This window comes from Oryzias melastigma, linkage group LG12 (genome assembly GCF_002922805.2).
Source record: "Oryzias melastigma strain HK-1 linkage group LG12, ASM292280v2, whole genome shotgun sequence".
Taxonomy (NCBI): domain Eukaryota; kingdom Metazoa; phylum Chordata; class Actinopteri; order Beloniformes; family Adrianichthyidae; genus Oryzias; species Oryzias melastigma.
The window spans coordinates 21687600-21710020 of record NC_050523.1 but is presented as its reverse complement, the minus strand read 5'-3'; the positions used below and the strand labels follow the sequence as shown (position 1 = coordinate 21710020).

The following is a 22421-nucleotide window of genomic DNA, read 5'->3' as shown; positions in this document are numbered from 1 at the left end:
GGAGGTCAGGAGGCTGTGGAGGAAGGAGAAGAATAAGAATCAATTAAAACAAAGAGATGATACAAATGGGAAGCAGAAAAAAAGAGAGAATATTAAATTAAGCAACCAGAAATTAAAGTTTATGTATAAAGAACAGCAGAAAAAGTAAAGATAAAAAGAGATCTTCAGATTTGATTGAAATAGTGAAAATAAATAAACAAAATGAGTAAAATGCAATTAAAGAAGTTGGAAAACTAATAAAATTAGTTTGGAGAGAGATGAGTTGTAGAAAAGAGATCAGTCAGAAAAATCTGGACACACAAAAGGAAAACAGGAAAAAAATCTTTGGATCAAAGGGAAAAAAGGTGGAGGAATCTGAAGGGAAAGATATAAAACAACAGAAAAAGAATGTAAAATCGGGGAGAGGAAGCAAAACACTGAAAGAAAGGAGGGAAGTATATCAGAATTACAAAGGGGACAAAAATGTATTTGGAGGGATAAACAAGTTCAAACTCGGAGGGCCTTTTAATCCTCCATTGGGGCTCTTTCACTTTGATCAAAAACTATTTAAACTATTGTTTAAATTTAGATTTATCCTTATTTTTATGGCAATAACAAAACATTTTAAATAACGTTTACTTGATAACTTGACTGAAAATTAATACATCCCTTTAAATAAAATTCCTGTAATATTTACTAAGGATTTCTGTTTTTTTTTTTTTTTAAGTAAATTTTGCTCCCATTTTTTCAGTGTAGAAAATTTGCATTACCTGCGATGATGCTAGTGTGAATGCTTTCTCCTGAATGTGGTCGCCGAAGCTGCTTTGGCAGTTTAAGGAATTGCTAAAACAATTTGCTCAATGTGTTAAATTTTTTTACATAATGCCCCAAAATTCGACCTTGAGCCAAAATTAGCCCCCAAAAATCTCAGTAGAGGCCAAATTAACCAGAAAACTTAGCATGTTGCTAAAATATTAGCTTAACCAAAAATTAGCCCAAAACACTTCAATAAATGCTTAGTTAAACAAAATTGCTAACACGTTGCTAATATATTAGCTTAACTCCAAACTAGCCCAGAAAACTTCAGTGGATGCCCAATTAGCCACAAACAAAAGCTAACAAGTTGCTAATTTATTAGCTTAACATCAAATTAGCTCAAAAATAGCCCAAAAATCTATTAAAAACTCACAAAAATATGAAAAAACGTGAAATGTATGAATAGAAAAATACGAGCATGGACGTCCTGAACATGTTGAACTTTTTGATACCAAAATTGCATACGCTGAAAAGGTGCACAGAAAATAATTTCCCATTTAATCAACATTGGCTGAAAAGTCACATGAAATGTTTTCATATTATAAATTACATAAAACGTACGAATACCAAAAGTACAAGTAGTAATGTCCTTAATGAGCTGAACGTATTGACATCAAGATTGCAGAAATTGTAAAAACTGTGGTTGAGTTTTTACGTGTCAAAAAACATACCGAGAAAAATGGAAAGAAGCAGAAGAATTACTGTGAATTCTACAAAGGATTTACACTATAAGTAATATGTTGTATTTTGGTTAATTTGTTTCAGCTCATGACATTGTGTCATTTATGTTTGGATTCATAAATGTCAGATGGTCACAGGTATAATCTACTGTCAGATTGTTTATTCTACTGCAAAAACACAAAGACTTGTTTTTTTTAAGAACATTTGTCTTGCAAGAAAAAATTTTCAAGTAAGTTTTTTTAAAAGCAAAATTATTTTAGCTTACGAAAACACGTCTTAGTGAATAGCATTTTTTTTTCTTAAAATAAGAATTCAGGTCATTTTTCTTACCCCATTGGCTGAATTTTTGCTTGTTTAAAGAAAATCTACCAATGGTGGACATTTTATAGCCTGTTGCTATTCAGAGACAAAGTTCTTTAAAATGGAAAAACATTATTTAACACAGGGTGTTTTATTTTGAAAAGAACTTGCATGTTTTGCTGTCAAAAGTAAAATACATTAAAACTGTTTTATATAGAAAGCATAATCATTATTCTAATTCAGTTGTTAAAAGCTACATTTCATTAAAAAAAATATGAAGTACATATTTGATAAAAATGATAAAGTGGGACTTAATGGTTTTTGCTCACTAAGAAACTGGACCAAAAGGTTCTTGTATTAATGCCACATTTAATAAATTGTATCTTTAAGTATCATATAATAACTATAAAACGACACTACAAGGCCTTTTCAACCTTCAAAAACATCCAATAAGAACTGTTCATGACGCTGGGCACTGTGATCATATCAACATGTTATTTCTTAGTTCTAAATTAATACAATTTTTGATTCAGTTTATTTTGTATTCAACAAAATTTCTCTAACAATAAAGTATTACCCTATAATATTCTGAAACAATCTACACACAGGGACAGAGATTTCTCACTCAGGGGATGTAGTATTTTTAAATAACCAATAATTTGAACAGTTCGGATGAGTATCTGTGTATCAGTGTGGGGGATTAAAATGTGGAACAGCCTTTATAAGCAACATAAACAATGTTTGGACTATTTACAATCAAAATGAAAGAGAATCTGTTGTCTAAATATAAGATGGACGAACAAAAAAATATGATTTAAACAATTTTTGATTGTGAAATTGTAATTGTGGATAACAATGTATAGGATTTACATGTGAAAAGAGGAAAAATTGAAAGTATTGTTTGGATTTATATATTGTGAATGAATAAAGTTACAGTAAAAATACTTAAACCTTTGCTTCTGCCTATCCTCTTTTCAAACATGTATTTATTGAATTGTAACTTTTCTTTAATAAAATGTGATTGCATTGATTTTTTTAAAGTCATTTTTGGAATGTTTTACATGTTTGAAATAAATCAAATCAAATAAAAAAACTAAAAAGTTGCAGACCTCTGTATTCGATTAAATAAGAGACATGAGAAATGACGTACAGAAGCTACGGGGTTAAAATAATGAAAAAGGAAATTAAATAAATAAGGAAGAAACACTAAAAACAGAAAAGTGAAACATAAATTATAAAAAAAAATAGTTAAAAGGAAGATATTTGGATTTGAAAATAAAGAAAACAATGGTGGAAAAATCTGAAATTGTACAAAAAAAGGAAACTGGAAAAACTCATAACTTTTCTCAGTGGAGAAGTAAGACATAACATTTAACAGAAAAGTGGAAAACATTAGAAATATTAAAGAGCAGACACGAGAAACAACAAGAGAACAGATGAGAAGAAAGGAAACAGGAAATGACAAAAAGAAGGAAAGTTCTGTCTTGCTCCAGCATGGCTTCCCTCCCTCCTCACTCACTTTGCTCCATATTCACTTTTCTCCTGCAACTCTCTGGCTCCCCGTGCAGTATGTTAATTATTGTTGTGGAGGACGAAGACCATGATGATGCCATGATGAGCGCTTAGTGCGGGCAGCGCCGTGGAGAAGTTAAAGAGGAGGAAGTGGGTGAGGAAGCGCTAACATGGGGATCAGGTATCGCCGTGGATAGGTTAGCAGTTAGAGATCAAAGTGAAAAACAAAGGCAGATTTCAAACGGGCCCGGAGAGCTTGGCAACAAACCCGCGCCTCCTCTGATAATACTTAGATCTATAAATGTTCTTTTTTTATTTATTTATTTTCTTATTTATTTTTAAAATTATTCATCGCTGTAATAATTTGGGCCTAACAAGCACTTGAGGGAGACGGCTTCCTTTTTGCATCTCTCGCTCCCACTTTTCTTTAGTTCCCGGCTCCGTGAGGCTGGGAGCTCAGGGATTTGGGGGCACTATTAGAGAGAATTTCTTTTATTTGCTGCTAATGAATGATATGCATGATACTATTTTCTTTTTTTTTTATTCTTGTATACGTTGTGGGGGTAACTGTGAAGATGGGGGCAGGAGCTGGAGAATTGGACTCTTTTTCAAGGCTTTGTTCGCCTAACCCTCATCTCGCCTTCCGAGCGAGAGCACAACGCTGCTCAAGTCACTTCATCAGACTTTCAGATCACATATGCTTTCTAACCTCACTTGACATCACAGCTGTGGCTTTGTTTGACACTGGTGTGGTGTTTCCTGTCAGTACAGAAGAGCCACTTCTCGTCTCATCCACACAGCGACACCTTTTAACCCGATTTTTTCTTGTAAAAACGATTGCCACTGGGTTCTCCTCATCATCACACGGTTCAAATACAGTCACTTATTAAAGCACTCAGTGCTAAGTGTCTCTACCTCACAAGATGAAGGAAAGCACGGCTTTCAAAGACACCTGCAATTTCTCACACAAATTTTCCTTCTAGTTTCCCAACTTTGGAGAAATAAGATGAAAAGCTGGTCAGACTGCAAACTGAAACTTTTTGGTGTAAAGTCACAGGATCCAGGTTGTTACTCCAACAAAGACGAATCTCTTCAATCGTTTAAAGGGTAACCAAACCTTAAGTTAACTTTTTTTGGATGTTGACCTCTATAAATGGGGCTTTAAAAGTATTGTCTGTTGGTCATAGCCAAATTTTTTGACAAATTGAAATAAACCTGTTTAATTCTTCAAAATATAGTCAAAATCATCTGTGTGCTGCCCCCTACAGGTTGAATTGAGGCATTACAGTTGAATTTTGTGATTGGTCAAATCATGTAAGTTTTAGAAGTCTGACGTCATGATCTGCAGCTCCAGTAATGATAACAGTCCTACCCCCAAGCCCCGCCCCTCTGACTGGATTTTCACATTTCGGCTGTGGGTGGAGTCAGCCTCCAACTTCCTGGTTTGGTTACCCTTTAAATACTCTCTGAAGTATATGGGAAGAAACGGAATTCATTGAAAAAATAAATCCTTATCTTATGATGCTCTGGTCTTCTACTTCCTGCAGTCTCTGAGCTCCCTTATCCATCCCTCAGCCAAGGCTCTTGGTCTGGTCTCCCCTGTCTCCTCTGACCACACTTTTGTCACTTTCAAGAAATCTAGATCTGATCTCCTGGACTGCAAATGCGATTGACCAAACCTCCTCCACTATGAGGAGTGGGATGGTGGATCCCACTTACCCAGGGGGTACGTTTGTGGCTGGGTATGTGAATGACTCTTGGGGCAAATGGAGCATTTTCTGTCTGGAAGACGAAGAAGTTTACATCACTGGATTAATGATCTCAGGCGTTCTGCTGATTGGAACTGGTGGAACTTGGATTTAACGGAACATGGAGAAACAGAATACAGCGAAAGGTGGGCTGGGAGTGCTTTTCAATGGGACACTGAGAGCCGTATAGACCAAGGTCGATGCTCTGTTTCTACAAACATTTGTAGAGAATGGTGGCTCTCAGGAGCTCAGTGAAATCCAGCGTGGAACTGTCATAGGATGAAACCATCACATTGAACTCGATGGAAGTTCAGTTCATATGAGTCAAGGCAGGTGAGCCAATTCTTTTGGTAATACAGTGTATCATAACAAAACTTAAATACAGCGTTTTATTTCAGAACATTATGGAAAAGCTTAAAAATATAGTTCTTATAGTATCAAACAAAATCATCTTTATTAAACAGACACTGTATTTTTGGCATTTTTAACATGTTCTTGTATCACCTTTTTTTTAAGGATTTAGGACAAATTAAATTCAAATTTGTTTTTCTGAGTATTTTTTACTTTGTTTAATCGTTGTAAATCAGGAGGAAACCAACCCTGAAAATCAGGCCTCAAGCTCTGCAGACCAAATAGATTCATGAACGTCTTTGTTTTCCTCGTCTGAGCTGGAATCTGGATCAAACCTGTATGCCGGGATAGCTCCAATATTGCTTGCCATTTTTGCTGCACCGCTAATGCTAGGCTATAAGCTAGCACTAACAGATGGATGGCGGCCCAACAGTCCCGCCCACATCTCAGAGGTGAATTTCTGATAAACTCCTGCAGAAACTGTTTTCTATACATTTAACTGTTTTCTATACATTTAACTGTTTTCTATACATTTTTTTGTCTAAAAACGCAAAAAAATGTAAACTAGTTTGTGAAATCTGAAGGAATTAAAAGTTCACGTGGATCTAAAGGCTTTTAAATAACCTAACATGTACTGAATCTCATCCAGTTTATGTGTTTTGTTTTTCAAATATTGTCAGAATAAAATAGTTGGGTGCATGTTTCTGCTTTCACACACACAAAATCCAGGTTACACTTTGTAAAAGTACAAACTTTTGCACATGACTGGATGTTCTCTTCAGCTTAGTGAAGTATTTTTCTGCTGTTTGAGCAAAGACTGTCAGGAAAGCCTCACCTGACCTTCACCTCTCTATGCAGAAGTAATCCAGATAGATAAAACTGTTTGACTGAGGATGCTGTTTTGCCTGCAGTGATGGCTGCACACAGGACCCACACGTGAAAGCAGCACTGAGCTCGGTGCCAGTATAAACATGGCCTGATAATGACCTCCCTCCTGACCGGAGAGAGCTGCTTCTCCTCCTTTTGAGTGTCCTCCATCTCCTCCTCCTTTCGTGCGAGGACCCTTTTTCCTAAAAACTTTGAAGCTGCCTTTCCTGCCACCGCTCTCTTAAATCGGCTGTTTCAGATGGGAATTCATGGAGGAGCTATCTTCTCTCTTTGGAGCTTCCTGGAGGAGAGGTTGTGTTATGAATGTTTGAAAAGTGGTGGTAAAGCTCCACGCGTCCCTGGCTGACCGTCTTGCCAGACACTTCACAGGCCTGACTGTTTTCTCTAGCAGTGAACTGCATAGATGGGGCTTCTGGGAGCTGGGGGGTCAAAGGGTTGCCTGTTGGAATATGAAAAAATCAGAAAGCATCACATCAAAAGAGATGTTTGTTTTGTTCAGCATACTCCAGATGTTTGTGTTCTGTGTTTAGGAGGCTTTCCAAACTTTACATTTTTTCCTATTTAGTGTGAGTGCAAAAACAGGTCCCCAAGAAGTCAAAAATTCTCAAAATTTGATTTTTTTTCTTTAAATAAGCAAACAAATCTCCTAGTAGAGTCAGAAAAATTGTCTTAATTCTAAAGTAAGAAAGAAATCAAATTCATTTTTATCTATATAGCCCAATATCACAAAACAATTGGCTCACTGGGCTTCATGCAGGTAATGGTACAGAAGCAGAAGGTCGGTCATAAAATATAAACAGTAGCTGATTGCTAAACTAAACTACAGACTAAATTAAACTGGTTATTCCTGCCCTTTGACCCTCCTACCCGTTAAGGAAAAACAGGATCAACAGGCGATTTATCAGGATTATTAAAGAAGAATTAGCTTTTCTAACGGTACAAGTACGTATTTAAATAAGTTTAGCCAGATAGGAACAGGGAACAGGTGGGGGCGAGGTTCACAACCTCCATGAGCCAGAGCCGAGGTCCACGCCCAAGAACAGGAGCACAGATGATCCACCAGGAACATAAAAAAAGAGTCTTTTTAGTTTCTTAAAGGCTCACTCCAATGAAAATGTTTTAAATTACATGTTCTTCTGACGATGGAGGAAATATATTATGAAAACTAAGCTTAAAGTAGTATTTCTGACTATTTCTTAATTTAAATCTTGAATCAGAGGCAGAAAAAAAAATTCAGTCTGAAAAAGATCTTTTTTGTAACGTAGAGAATACTCGTACTACTACATACTCATCGTATTTTGACCAATTAAATCAGGGGTCCATATTCTTTCTCTGTCGCGGTACCAGATGCTGACCGCATGCAGACAGAACCTTGGGACACAACCAGTACCGCTACCATAACCTGGTACTTATACCCTACTCCAGTCCACATCTGGAACTGGTACTGGACACAGTACCGGTACCAATCTGCATCCGGTACCAGCACCGTGTCAATCCACATCCAGTATAAATCCACGTCTGGGACCAGGGTTAAAGTTAGGGTACTGGTGCGGGTTATGTCCCAGTACTGGTTTGTAGCCCGGAAGTTGGGAAGCCTTGATGTTTATTTACTTGATTTAATTTTTGATTTGGAGGGGTCCTTAACCACACGTCAATATGTGATGAGAGGGAATGAGACTGTGCTGCTAGCTTATGTATACTGCCTTCAAAATCAATACGTCACTTTGTTGCACCTAAACTTTAAACTTTAAAAGTTGCTTTGTCCGAATTTCCCCCCCTTAACCCCTAACTTCTAAAAAACTTTATAGTGATGGACTATATAGTGCCCTGGATTTTAAAGGTAATTCTAACACGATGCTCACTACTTTTATTTCGTTTTTCTAAAGACCGGATATGACGTCATCGATTTCACGAAGGGAGAAAACCAAATAGAAATAAAAATTTCACAACGTTAATTTATCACTCCACTGTGTTCTGATGGTGAAAATGTGGATGGTTTATTGAAATATTATATTTAAAAATGATTGTTTGTTCGAAATTGTTCGACCGCAATGCATTGTGGTCTATATCTGCTAATCTAGTGACCATAGATGTAAGCTAGACTTCTGGGAAATTTTCAGTGCACTCGATTTTGGAATAGTAGATTCGGACAGCTCTAGAAAATGACGAATGCACTGTATAGTGATTAGGGGGGAATTCGGACACAAAAATTGTTTTGTGTCTGATTTGTTTTGTGCTGCAACTTTATTTATCTACATGAGTTGCTGCTGACCTCTTGGCCAGGTCGAAATAAAAATAAATAAATAAAATCCATGTGAGCATCTTGCTCAATATTGCTGCATAGCTACATTATTGTTAGCCATTGTTGTTGCATCGCTAACATTAGCTCAGAGTTGGGAGGGCTGTAAGCTAGCGAGGGAGCATGTAAACAGATGGATAACGGGAAGTGGGGGCGGTTTACTCCACGGCAACAACTCAGACTAATTTCTAATAAACAGCTGTCACTGCAGAAAGTATGTTCTAGACAGCTCAAGTTTTTGATTTTGGCTAAAAACGTCAAAATCATAATCAAAAGATTACTGGGAATGATTTAAAAGTACTTAAAATTATAATCCGAATGGGATTATAAGATTAAGTTTTACAGTGTGATTGATTGTTAGTATTTTAGCCTCTTAGTTAATTTCCCTTTTATGATCTCATTCCAAACATGGCCGAACTTTAAAACTACCAATCAGTGAAGAAACACTAGATGGAACTCAGAGATGTCAAGTGTGTGTCTTTGTTTGTCTTCCCGCAGCTTGTTGCTCCCCAAACCCCGAACATCTGTGCAAAGGGAGGGGAAAGCCACATGGGGCGGGCCTCCTCTGCCTCAGTCTGTCAGCCCACCTGAATGCTGCGGTGGCAGGCCTGCCCAAGGCAAGACCACAGGCTAGGGCCTCTGGTGGGCCTCCAGCATGGCTCTCCGGGCTCCCCGAGCCCATTAGAGCGTCTCCCCTTCCACCTCTGCCTGAGTGGCCCCCACCCAGCCCTGCAGCCCTCTGCCCCCAGATGCCAATGCTCTCTGTCCTGTTCCACTCAGCCCTGAAATCACGATTGTTTTCCTCTATTTGCTATGTTGAGTCAGTAATGGTAGCAGTTTGGGGCATGTTTTTTTATTCTGCTTTTGCTTGCCTTGTCCTCGGGCTGCAGAGTTGTAGTTCAGGCTCTTGAGAGACTTGTGTGTGGAAAAGTTCCTCCCAGTTCCTGCACTAATGCGGCGTGGCTGTCAAAGCCTCCGTATCAGTTCTCCGTGAACGGTCGTGTCGAAGAACCTCACAGCAAACACGTTAGCAAGATGGTTTTCTGTTTCATATTTCCCCCTCTGGTTCCTACATCTCCTTTTTAATGAGCCTGTCTTGGAAGCAGCTTAGATTTTCAGAGGCAAGGTGAGCTGTAAGGTGAAGGAGGTTATGATCACATATTCTAGATATCCTGTGATTCTCTGTCTATTTAAGTCTTTTCATCTAAGTGAAACTACCAGTGGAAAAAAAAACACACACTCTGAATGTGAATTAGATCCAACAACTTTGCATATGATCTGCAAAAATATCAGGAGAGCAGAATTCATGTTTAACCCCACTTGCCGAATGCAATTTGTGAACGTGAGCTTCTTAAGCGTGCTGTAATGGTTTAATTTATAATTAATCATCTTTGATTCACCAGATTGCCATAAACTTGGGGAATAACATTTTTGGGAGTGTTGGGACTTCCGATTTTTTTTTTTTTTTTTTTTAACCATTAAGTATTTATGAAGCATGACAGATGTATAAACTGTGCTAAATCTGTTTCCTTGAATATTGATTATCTCCAATTAAAAATGCAGTTTCATATGAAGGTTATCAGCATGATGTGGTCAGACTTTGCTTTAATCCTTCCATTCCTGACCTTCCAGTGGTGTTTTCTTGCTTGCTCTTTAGTCGACCAATTAGCTCCAGCGCCGTTTACGGAAGGAATACTCAGCTACAGTCAGGATGTGCTACAGTTTTACAGTCATTTTAGAGAATCCAAATGGGTTCTGTCAAAGATTTTAAAGCTAATTTTACCCAACACAAGCAGCTACTTCCTCTAAATGTGATGCTACATGACCTCATTATTGCTTATTAGAGAAATATTTTCGATGCAAGTTCGATGCAAGTTGTGCTTGGGTTTTCTTTGAACATTTATAATCACTGAGCTGTATTCCTGTTTTTTTGTTGTTGTTTTTATTTTTTTGGTCGCTGGAAAGCATTTTTGAACCTCATTATTTAAAAAAATTAAGTGATCTAAATATTATTATGCATTGTTCATTTGAATTTTGATTGAGATTTTACTAATTGGTGGTGAAAGTTTCACATCACCAGAAACAGGAAGTTGTCATTTACAACAGACTTTATATGAAATGAGAACTAATGAAAGAAAAATCTGTTTTTAAATTTAAAAATGTAGAGGGTACAACACCTATCAAAATGTGAATTTGTTTTCGACTTCTGACAGAATCTAGTATGATTTCCTTTCAAAATAAAAGACATCTGATAGTCGGGTCATCCCATCGTAGCTCTGGATGGTCAGCCAGTGTTGTACAACATAAGATGAGACTTTTTACCAAACTTTTGCTTAGTGTTTGAAACCTGAAGCGTAGAGCAGATAAGACCTTTTCAAGTCAGCAGGATGTAAAAATCTTAACATCATTTTTCTTCGAGGTGCAAATCTATAGGCTTAACTAATCTAATTAAATAAATACAAGTGTAGTAACTCTTAGTTTAAAGAAAAATAATTATATTATTTTATTTTACTTTAGAGCTACTATGGAAGGTAAAAGAGCCAAATGTGGCTCTGAAGCCGCAGGTTGCTGATCCCACATTTTGCTCTTGTTATTCCTCCATGGTTGCTCTTTGGCTTTAAAGAATACTTAATAATTACTAACTAATTAATTTATGTTTAGATTTTTGACATATCAGATAGACCTAACTGATTAAAATGATAGTAAATGGTTTAATTTACTGTCAGATTGACGTTATCTTATTGCATTTACATGTATAATTTTGATTTTGCACTAATGTCATGTTTTTATTCACTAGTAAAAGAAAAAAAAGGAAGAAACATAATGGAAAATCTCTTGTTTGTAGCATTTTTAGTAAATCTGCAGCAGCTAGAGGATCTGATTAAACACAGGATGTTTTATTTTGAAAGGATCTTGAATGTGGTCATGTCAAAAGGGAAAGAAGTTAAATTTGTTATATATAGAAAAAGTCAACATTTCAAAGCTATGTTTTATAAATGAATGGCCTCAAAAATTAAAATAAAGTTATTTTTCTAACTTTGAGGTGAAACTTTGCTGCTAGTTTTGGTCCATAAGAATCTGGACCAAATGGTTCTTTCAGGGTTAAAGGTTTCAGGAACCTCCTCTAACCTGTCTAATTGTTGAACAGAAACGGGGTTTTGACTCCATGACGCCGCTCTCAGGATTCCTGCTGGAAGCTGAATCTCATTACGTCAAGTCAGTAAAGTTGGCAGACAGCTGTCGCTGCTAATGTGTGCGGGGCTGAGGGGGAGCATGGCGGGGCGGTGGAAGGCGTGCAGGTGTGACAGAAAGGTACACACAGAGCAGACAGAAAGAAGGATAAAACACATGGAGAAAAGATGAAGAGAAAGAAGGAAATGAGCGAGGAAGGCTTGTAATGTGGGAGTTGGCACAAATCGTGGTAGATTATGGAGCCTGTGGAGATCTTTCGACGTGTGTTCCTCCTCTTCCTGGCTTCTGTTTGACATGAGAGTGAATGAGGTAATCCACTGTGCTCAGGGGTACACAGGCTGTGCTCCCATTTGGGCTTTGAACCTTTCGCTCACCTCTCGCTCGGTCTCTGGTGCGCCGTTGCACTGCGGAGCACGTCAGACAAAGAAATTAAAGATGGCAGTTTACAGGGAAACACTCGACGCCTTTGGTATCGCGGCTCCAGCAGAAACCTGACAAATTGATTTAAAAGGATAAAGTACGTTCCCCAACCCACAAGCGTTTTTTTCCCCGCACCTTTTAAAACATATTTACCTCCCTGCCTGTTCTCGATTTGCCACTTTGGGAGCAGGCGAGAACTTTCATTGTGCGTTTATGCACTCATTTATTTTTCATGCTTGTAATGGCACTTCTTTGCAGCTATTGTTATCCATCAGGTTGGGTTTTCATGTGAGATTAAATGTGAGTTCATGCAGCGTGTGCATGTGTGTTTTTGAAATCGCTCCGCTTGCATGCGTGCGTTCATTTCCAGCCCGTTCTTTTGTTGCTTGCAGCTGTCCCATATATGGGATCAGCCACTATTCCCCAGGCGGGAACGGGTTTTCAGAGCTCTTGCTAATTGGCTGTAATCTCCTTTTTAAACTTGAAAGCCAGTAAGCCTCCACCCTAGCAGTTTACAAGCAATTAATACTGGAGAACACCAGTGTTGCTGGTCACAAGTGCTGTATGGCTGCTCCGTCTCCCTCTTATCTGATCGACTCCCCCTGAGTCGTGGGCCGCGGTGTAAACAGCTACTCAGTGGTGGGGCCTTTTGGGAGAGTGGTCTGAATTCTGAGGCGTCTGTGGGGACGGTGGCGGTTTAGGGAACGGAGGGCTTTTTCTTCTAAGGCGCTGATGAAATAATAATGCACAGAGTTGGTAGGGAGGAAATTTGCACATGAAAATCCTCCCCGTTTGTGCAACTTGCATCTAATGCCGCAGCAATGACGATCCTTCGCACAGTTTAGATGCAAATGAGTTTTCCCAGCTTCCTCCTCAGAGTCGCCCGGCTGAGCTGACGGAGGGATGGGAAGAGACACTTTCTTGTTGTGTTTTGTTTGTTTGTTTCGAATTATTCTTAAGAGATGAGAGAATATTTAAATGTCCCTCTTTTTTCACTGATAAAAGTTATTCTCTGTCAAGTTTCTTTCATCTATTTTTATTTTTATTTAATCTAGATATTAGACTAGACAAAATTTTTAAGTGTGAAATAAATAATGAGACGTTTTGTCATTTGTTTTACTTTCAATACAATCGATGAGCATTTTTTTTTTTAAATTGTGGATGAACTTTCTTGGGTTTTTAGCTTTAATAATGCTTCATCTCTTGGACTATAAGCCTGAAAAGACCCTTGTTTCAGAAAAAATATATATTATTTATTTCTCGTGCAGTAAGAACAACCTTATCAAGGAAGTTTTTCAAGACCAAAATATTCTTTGTTTAATCTTATAAAATACACTACATCCACCAAAAAAAAGCCCTGACAAAATCCGCTAAAACATCTGCAACATCATCACTTTTATGCCCATAGTATCAATTATGGGTGATTTGTTAAGTTTTTGTTCACAACAAAAAAGTTTACCTTAAAAAAGCACTTTTTAGTAGTTAGGAATTAGGGTGGGAATTCGAACATAGCCATCGAAATTTTATGGAGGCAGCCATTTTGAAATGAGCAGGAAAGGCCCTTCTACTGCCCCTAGTGGAGTGATGATGAACTACAGGGCAGAAAACATGGATCGAGTTATAAAGAATGGGTTTTTAAGGAAAGTTTGGATCATGTTAATGAGATAGAGGGCTCAGAAATGCTGGTATAAAATCTGATAAATGGCTATATAAAGTTAAGAAATTATGTCTTTGCTTATAATTTTTTGTTCCAAGTTTAAGATTTTTTGACTTAATTCAACGATAGATTGAAGAAGATAGAACAACTTTTTTAGTCCCTCAAGGGCAATTTAGTTGAAACAGTTCTCCAGCGTATGACATAAGACAACAAACAACACAGTAAAAACCACAACGTTAAAAACTTGTTCAAGAAATAACAACAAATAAATAAATTGATAAAAAATACAATTAAAGGATAAAAGACATAGGAACTTTCTACACTCCGGTGTGTTCAGGGATCTTGTTTTTGCAGTTTTAAAATGAGTGTTTTACATTAACCTTATGATAAAATATTGATATTTCCGCAATCAAATCGAAGTGAAGTTTGGTGATTGACTTAAAAAGTAGCTTCATAAATGACCTGTTGTTGATGAGTCTGGAGGAACTTTTCCTTCTTCACCTCCAACATCCTCTCCCATCCAGACAGATGAGGGTGAGGTGGATGGGAGAACAGTCTGTTCTCCTCAGTCATGGCCAGTTAGTTAAAGCAAACACAGGGGGGCCCAGGAGAGAAGACGAGGGTGCCAATCACAGCAGAGCCCAGGGCATTCCCCGGTACAGCTCGCCCTGAGCAACATTTTATTAATTTAATAAACATCCCGCAGAGACACAACGAGCTGGACCTGTGTACCCTCAGAGATGGACCGGATGACACGCTCTGCACATACATTTCCCCCAGTCACAAAGTGCATCTCTGCTTGTGTGAAAATAGTAGAAAAAAAAACGCACCCACCTTCACCGCCCTCATAAAGACAGATTTGAATATGTTTCTTGTATAGAATAAATTTCTCTTTTGTTGTTTCCCCCCAGGGATGAAAATGAAAACAAAAGACAGCTTTGAATTATCTTCCTCTAAAAAACACCCGACAGGGTTATTTGGAGAATCTCACATCCATACATATTTATTTAAATATCTTTATGTATAAATGAATAAAAATTGCAACAGTAAAAGCATAAAAATCTAAAAGGAGGTCATGACCTTTACATTCTAAACATCAGGAATAATAATGTTGTAAATTTGCAATGTGCCATTAAATCCATGACTCCACCTTGGAAAAATACTGAAGAATATTATTTATATCAAAAATAAAGTCAGACATGAAAGGGTTAAAGTATTTAAAGGATAAAAAAGGTTCCTGTAAAATAAAAGTGTTTTTAATTATTCTTAAATTCCATACTGCAAAACAAAAATAAAATCACTAAAGTAGTGAAATTATCTGTTAATGCACTTCAGTTATACTTAAGAAAAGTTGTATTATAGGATATCAAACTCTGGAAACAAAGAATTCCACTCAAACATTCAAAGAGAGAAAAATAAAAGCTGTTAGAATTACTTCAAAATAAATGTTTTACAGCACAATGTGTACTTTTTAAAAAGTTCTAAGCAAATGGCTTGTACTTTTTAGTTCTTATAAACCCAAATAATTTGTAGTTTATTTTGATCACGACAATGATCCTAAAGGGTCAAAACACAACAATTTAAGTTCACAAAACATCACTTTAAAGTCACTACACAACACTCTAGGATAACTTCACAACACTTTAGGGTCACTACACAACACTTTAAGTTCACAACACTTTAAGTTTATAACACAACACTCTAGGGTCACAACACAACACTCTAGGATAACTACACAACACTTTAGGATAACTACACAACACTTTAGGGTCACTACACAACACTCTAGGATAACTACACAACACTTTAGGATAACTACACAACACTTTAGGGTCACTACACAACACTTTAGGATAACTACACAACACTCTAGGATAGCTTCACAACACTTTAGGATAACTACACAACACTTTAGGGTCACTACACAACACTTTAGGGTCACTACACAACACTCTAGGATAGCTTCACAACACTTTAGGATAACTGCACAACACTTTAGGGTCACTACACAACACTCTAGGGTCACAACACAACACAACACTCTATGGTCACAACACAACACTTTAGGGTCACAACACAACACTCTAGGATAGCTTCACAACACTTTAGGATAACTACACAACACTTTAGGGTCACTACACAACACTCTAGGATAGCTTCACAACACTTTAGGATAACTACACAACACTTTAGGGTCACTACACAACACTTTAGGGTCACTACACAACACTCTAGGATAGCTTCACAACACTTTAGGATAACTATACAACACTTTAGGGTCACTATACAAAACTCTAGGGTCACGACACAACATTTGTAGACTTATAGACAGTTAACGCAAAAACATATTTTTGGCCCAAATGGAGCTCCATACAGCCCAGCCTCAGCCAGACTCTGATCCAAAGCCTGGATCCATTTGATTCAGATTTTTTTTTAATTCTTTCGATTCTTCGATTCAATTCAATTTTGAGTTTACACATGTATAGAAATACATTAATAATCTACTATTTTAAAAAAAATATTTATCTTATTCTGATACAATTCATATACTGTAAAATTTGTCAAAAGAACACTTGGTTTCTCAAAAGAAAAAATTCCATCAAAAATGTTCAGATCATTGACATTGTTCTGCTTCTCCTGGAGGGTGTCTCAGTTTGACCACTAGGTGGTGATCAGACTATAGCAGTGCACCTTATTCCAGAAGAAGAAGAAAGTATGAGCAAATACATGTGTTTTAGATTACTTTATAAATATTTCATTAAAGAATTTGAAAAAAATATGTCTATTATAAAGATGTTCATTTAGTCAGCAATGTGTGTTCACATCGACTGAGCGTTAGCATTAGCTGTCCTATGAGAAACTCCATGATACGTTAGCATCAAGCTAGTGGACTTCAGCTTTATGTGCTAAATTGATTTATATTTTTATGAATCCATTATTGATCTGTTAAGCTTAAATCAACTGAAATTGATTAATAGATTTTATCAACCCAGCCCTCGGAAAAACATGTAAAAATAATCAAAAATGTAAATGTAGAGACTCTAGAAAAGCGGTGTCAAACTCAATCGCACATTGGGCCGAACTGGGTAAACATTTATTGAACATACGAAGACTAAATTTTTAAAACTTATAAATGCAACTTTTTAATATAAAGGTAATTAAAAAAAAAGGCAACTTATCAACTTAAACCTTAAATAACACTCAAAACTTTTACTCTCCATAGAAATATATCTTGCTAGAATTAAAATAAAAGAAAAAACACTCAAATTTCATTACTTTAATGTCACTTTACATGAAAAATTACATGCTTAAAAGACTTTGATCTTCATGAAATTACAATAATACCAAATGATCTGGAGGGCTGGATATAATTGCCCAAAGGGCCTGATCCGGCCCCCGGGCCGTGACTTTGACACGCGTTCTAGAAGCTTAAAAATATTAGTGTTCCTTTGAACATTTGATTGTGCAAAGAGATATTCTTTAAATCTTTTATAAAATGTTCCAAACTGCTGTTACTTTTACTAAATGAGAATAAACATACATTAACTTTTTTGATTCTCATACAAAAAAATGAGATTTAAATCAGAATCGAATACAAACTTTTTATAACTCCGTCCCCAAAATGTAGAGTTTAAGATGCTAAAGAGGGTCTCTTTGTAATTTAGAGTGTCTCTTTGCACCGGCATGCTCCGTTTGAACCAAACTTCTCTCCCTGTTCCCCTGAAACCCTCCTCCAGCTCCACTTCATTACGATTCTGTTGGCAGCCAGAGATGCGCCAGGGGTCCGACTGAGAGCAAAAAACATTATGAAAATAATAATGAACTCACTTTCACGCTCGCTTCTCCCTGCCCCGGCTGCTTACAGCGGGCGTCAGAGTCGATGGGAGTCATTAGAAGGGTCGGCCTCTCTTCTCTGCTGAGGAGGAGTTGCTTCAGCGGGAGGGACCGAGGGGGGGTGGGGGAGTGAAGGACAAACTCTGACACGTTAACAACCACCACCATCATCATCATCACCTCCACCGCTGTGCATACCTGCAGCTCTGGGGAGATGCGGCCTGCTGTCAAACAGAGCAAGGACCCTGCATCGCCTGCAAACATGAAGTGTGTGTAAATGTGTGTAAGTGTGTGTGCGTGTGCATATAATCCCACCTGGGCTTTGACTGCTCACTTCTTCTTCTCTTTCTCCACCCCTCCCTCTCCTCCACTTTTCACTGTGTCACTCCATATATTCATGAATTTCCTGTTTATCATGAAAACCTATGCATGAAAATGAAAAAAAATAACACAACAGGGAAAAAAAACAAAACAAACAGAGTGAATGTTGATGGGGGTTTTTGTCTCGTCTGGTTGCAGTGCTGCACAGGCAGCCCGGTCCTCCAGGGACGCTTGCACGAACCCCCCGATTGCATCTCCTTTTTCTTCTCATTTCCTTTCTTTTCTTTCCTTCCTTCCATCCACCCACCTACGCCGCCTTCCCCGCCTGGCTTTGGCCTCCCCCCCCAGCATCCACCCGCTGCCTCTCTCTTCCTCCATCTCTCCTTCACAGTGTCAAAGCCAGTTACAGGCAGAAGAGCTCTCCTTCTTAAATAATTCACAAGTTGATTAATAGACTCACAAGGGTATAATTAGGCAGGGGAGAGACGGTGGCTAGTGTAACCAGTACAGTGCTTATGGGAATTACACAGCGAGGTTATTGAGGAAATGGAGAGTACTAGTAAAGAAAAAAATAAAATCAAATCGGGCGGCTGCAGGGTTGGACTGGCGGAGGGGATGAAGAGGAGGAGTGGGGGTAGGGGGGGCACCTTTTTCTGAGGCGATGTGTTGGATATGAGGCAGCCTCTCCAGGAGCATGGAGCCCAGGGTTTGTTTGATGTGGAAATTGGACAGTTTGAATCCGTCTCCTTTAATTTTTCACAACTTACAGGGCCCCCCTGGGTGCCTCACAATTCTCTTATAGGATATAAATTAGATTTTTTTTGTCTCTCTACCTTATTTCACCCCCCCTTTTTTTTCTTCTTTCAACTCAGGTACCCCTGGTATTTTTTTTATTTTATTTCCCTCTTCCTCGCTGAAGAGAGCTGTAGTTTCACCCCGATGTTTGTCAGTCAGCTATGAGCATAAAACTTCACTTATGTTGCCTCTAAGGCATCTTTTGTATTCTGAAAGGGGTGTGCTTTCGGCTGCCAGACTGGTCTTCAAAACAAACAAACACAACAATAGAGCAACAGATCTCTCTTCCCGATTCAGACATCATATCTTCTCGTGGTGGTCTCTGCCTGTTTCCCTTTTGCCGTTAAAATAAAATGAAAAGAACCAGTGAAAATACACCCAAACAGAAACAACACACTTCCTTCCTTTCTTGCATTTTTTTACCCCCTTGGTATTGTGGTTGAAGCAGTAATGTTGGGGAAAAACATGGTTGTGTTTTTGGATTTTTTTTTCTTTGTCAATATCTTTATTTTTAGCTGTTCTGGATCAGGGTCCAGACGTGTCCATCCTGACACGCTGCAGACGGGGCTGCTGTCTGCTCACATGTCAGCTCCCATTCAGCCTGTCTGCAGCAGATGTGTCAGAACGGATGCCGCAGAGGTGAAAAGCAGCAAACTTCTGTTTGTTGAAACTCCGAGATAGACTTTGAAATTCCTTTCAGGCGTGCAGAAGCCAATGAGCCCTGTTGAGCGCGCCTTCGCCTTGATGCTCATTTCACTTCTGGCTTGTTATCTTCACTGAATCATCTGACAGGACTGCCAGGAGAAGAATCGCTGCGCGTATTGGTTAATTTGGTTAGTTCCTCGACTGAATTTGACAATAGTGCATTAATTATCCTTTCTGTTTGGTATAATTGGCCTTGCTTTGTACTTCTCAGCAGACAACTAATGACTTCTTGATTTCCTCCTGGCTGTGTGGATACCCCGCCACCAGGAGGCGCTGAGAAGAGCAGGACCCCTGCGTGTTGATTTATTTATCTGTGTCTGGATTAAAGCCTGTACACCTGATAAAGGGGATGTCAGAGGAGCTTTGACAGCCACAGAGGCAGCAGAGTGTGTGCGATTTGGTCGCTGCGTCTGCAGAAACAAGGAGTGTCGATGGCATCTTTGAAGTCTTGACAGACGAGCGCCTCTGAACATCCCCTTAATCTTGCCTTCCTTCAGAAAGGCGTGCAAAGCAGGCAGGTTCTGAGCACACCCGGCTCCCTGTTTGCCTTATTCTCTTAATGACACAAACCATTCAGCGACCACGCATGATAGCATTTCATCTGGCATAATGTGCGGCGGCTGCTTACTTCAAACGCTTCACTGCCTCTCAGAATTAAGTCGGCTGAAGACAGGACATGAAGATGCCAGGCGTTTCCTATTGGCGCGATCGGATGCCTGTGCGTGGAGTGCATGCTATTTGATTGTTTTTTTTGACACCACCTGAAGGAAATACAACAAATCTGCCTGATGTGATTGTCTGGAAATCAGATCATTTGCAAGAGATGTGTTTCTCACTTTAAATCTCCGTCTGCCAGCAGTGATTTGTCCCTTTACATTTCTGTTACTTTCTTGAATTAAGACCACAAAGGCGGTGTCATGGAAGGGGTGGCCTTGCCTTACCCTGATCCGTAGCTTAAGTTTTCTTTAATTTCCAATCTTCTTGGAAGTGACAGAGCTGGAGAGCAATCTGAGTGCGAGGACGGTTGGATGTGGAGGAGCAGTCGCTGGGCAGAAGAGGGCGGCAGGGTTAATTACTCCATTACTGGGTGGCTCAGGCTGGAGCTGTTTAAACAGGCCCCAGTCAGCAGGGGATTAGGCCTCATTACTCCAGCTAAAGTTGCACCCACGACCCTTCCCCACCACCTCTTACGGCAGGTTTATCTGCGGAATATTCACAAGAAAGGAAGAAGGAAGGAAAAAAGAGACGAGGAGCAAGTGAGCGGTGAGTGGAAGCAGAGCAAACAGGCAAGTACAGCGCTTAACTCCAGCCCGTATCATCACCCGAGCTCAGCCCGGGCTACAATTATCCCCCAAAATGCCCAAGCGTGGCAAGATTAGGATCTGGATCTCAGGTTACGCTCCCTTCCACTGCACCATACCGCACGGCCATCCTCTGCCACCGCCTTCTCACCGTCCTCCGCAGGTATCTGATGGCACCTGCTGATAAGGACAGCGCTCTCGTTTGCAGGGAGGACAGGGCCCTGGAAATTAGGTTGATGTTTGTACTCGGCGGCTGAAACGCGATGGGTCAGTTTACAAGGTCTGTAGGGCATGAAATACTTTGGTTTACAGTGACAGTCATATCACTGTTTGATAACAGGAGTTACGATGAGATAAACGAGGCCGTGTCACGATGTCACCACTGTCTGGTGCCAAAAGTGTTTGTAAGGGAAATCCTTCATCTGTTGCTAATAGTTCATTTGTGGTGGTTTCCAGTTAACAAATGAACTCTTTAACTTCAAAAAGATTTTAAGTCCCTTACAAAAGCACACTGCAGTCTAGGCCTGCACAATACATCACAAAGTTACTGTCATTACAAAATCAGCCTGTGAAATACATGTATGGAAACGGACGGCTTAAAGGGTGACCAAACACTAAATCATCTTTTTTTGGCTGTTGAGTTCTATAATTGGGACAGTAAAAGTGTTGGTCATTTTTTACAATTTAAAATAAAGTTGTTTAATTTCTGAAATTATAGTCTAAAACCGCCTATGTGCTTGCCCCCTACAGGTTAAAAATAGGTATTACAGTTGAATTTTGTGATTGGTCAACTGGTGTAAGTCCCAGAAGTTTCACGATCATGCTCTGCAGCTCCAGTATAAAAGCCCCGCCCATCTTTGAAACTCACCACGTGAAGCTTTCCCTGCTACACTGAAAAAGGCGGAGCTCACTCTGCGATGCTGACGCCCATACGGCCCAGCCTCAGCCCGACTATGCCTTCAGTGGCCCCAAGCTAAACTGAGTTTGAGAAACCTGCTTTAAATGTTTAAACTTGCAAAAACAATCCTTTGGCAGCTTGATGTTTTTATCAAATTAAATAGAGCCCTTTTCTATCTTGACCAATCGCATGGACCTCTTTTATGTTAGATACTCGCCTCCTGTGTAGACGTGGATAATTTAGAGTATAATTTAAGTTTTCTTAAGTTTATTTATATAAACTGGTGGAGTGAAATGGAAATTATGTATTAGCTGCTTTGCTACATAGTCATGTATCACAAGTCTTATCGTCAGTGCAGTATCCATCACTTATATTTCACATTGCAAGTTTTTTTAATATCGTGCAGCCATACTACAGTCCTTCATCCACTGTGAGAAATTTGATTTTTTTTTCTTTATTTGGACTTGAGATCAATCACAGAGAAGCAAGAGGCTTCATGGATCAAACCTGGTGATAATATTTCACCTTAACCTTTCACGACCTGACGTCCACATGTGTTGACATCACATAGTACCACAGTAGTTAATAAATTCTCCATTCTAGTTTCTAAGAGTTTTTCCAAAATTTTATAGAACTGTTGCAACTAGGGGTGTGCCAAAATATCGATATTGCGATATATCGCGATATTTAGTCCTGCGATCGATTCTCGATGGGTTCTCACCAA

At 38.9% G+C, this 22421-nt stretch overlaps 1 long non-coding RNA gene across 1 annotated transcript in view; it reads left to right on the top strand.

Moving 5' to 3' along the window:
• The window catches only part of LOC112163436, a 55931-nt gene that overhangs the window by 25843 nt on the left and 7667 nt on the right, over window positions 1-22421 (top strand). The gene's annotated exons all lie outside the window — the stretch shown is intronic.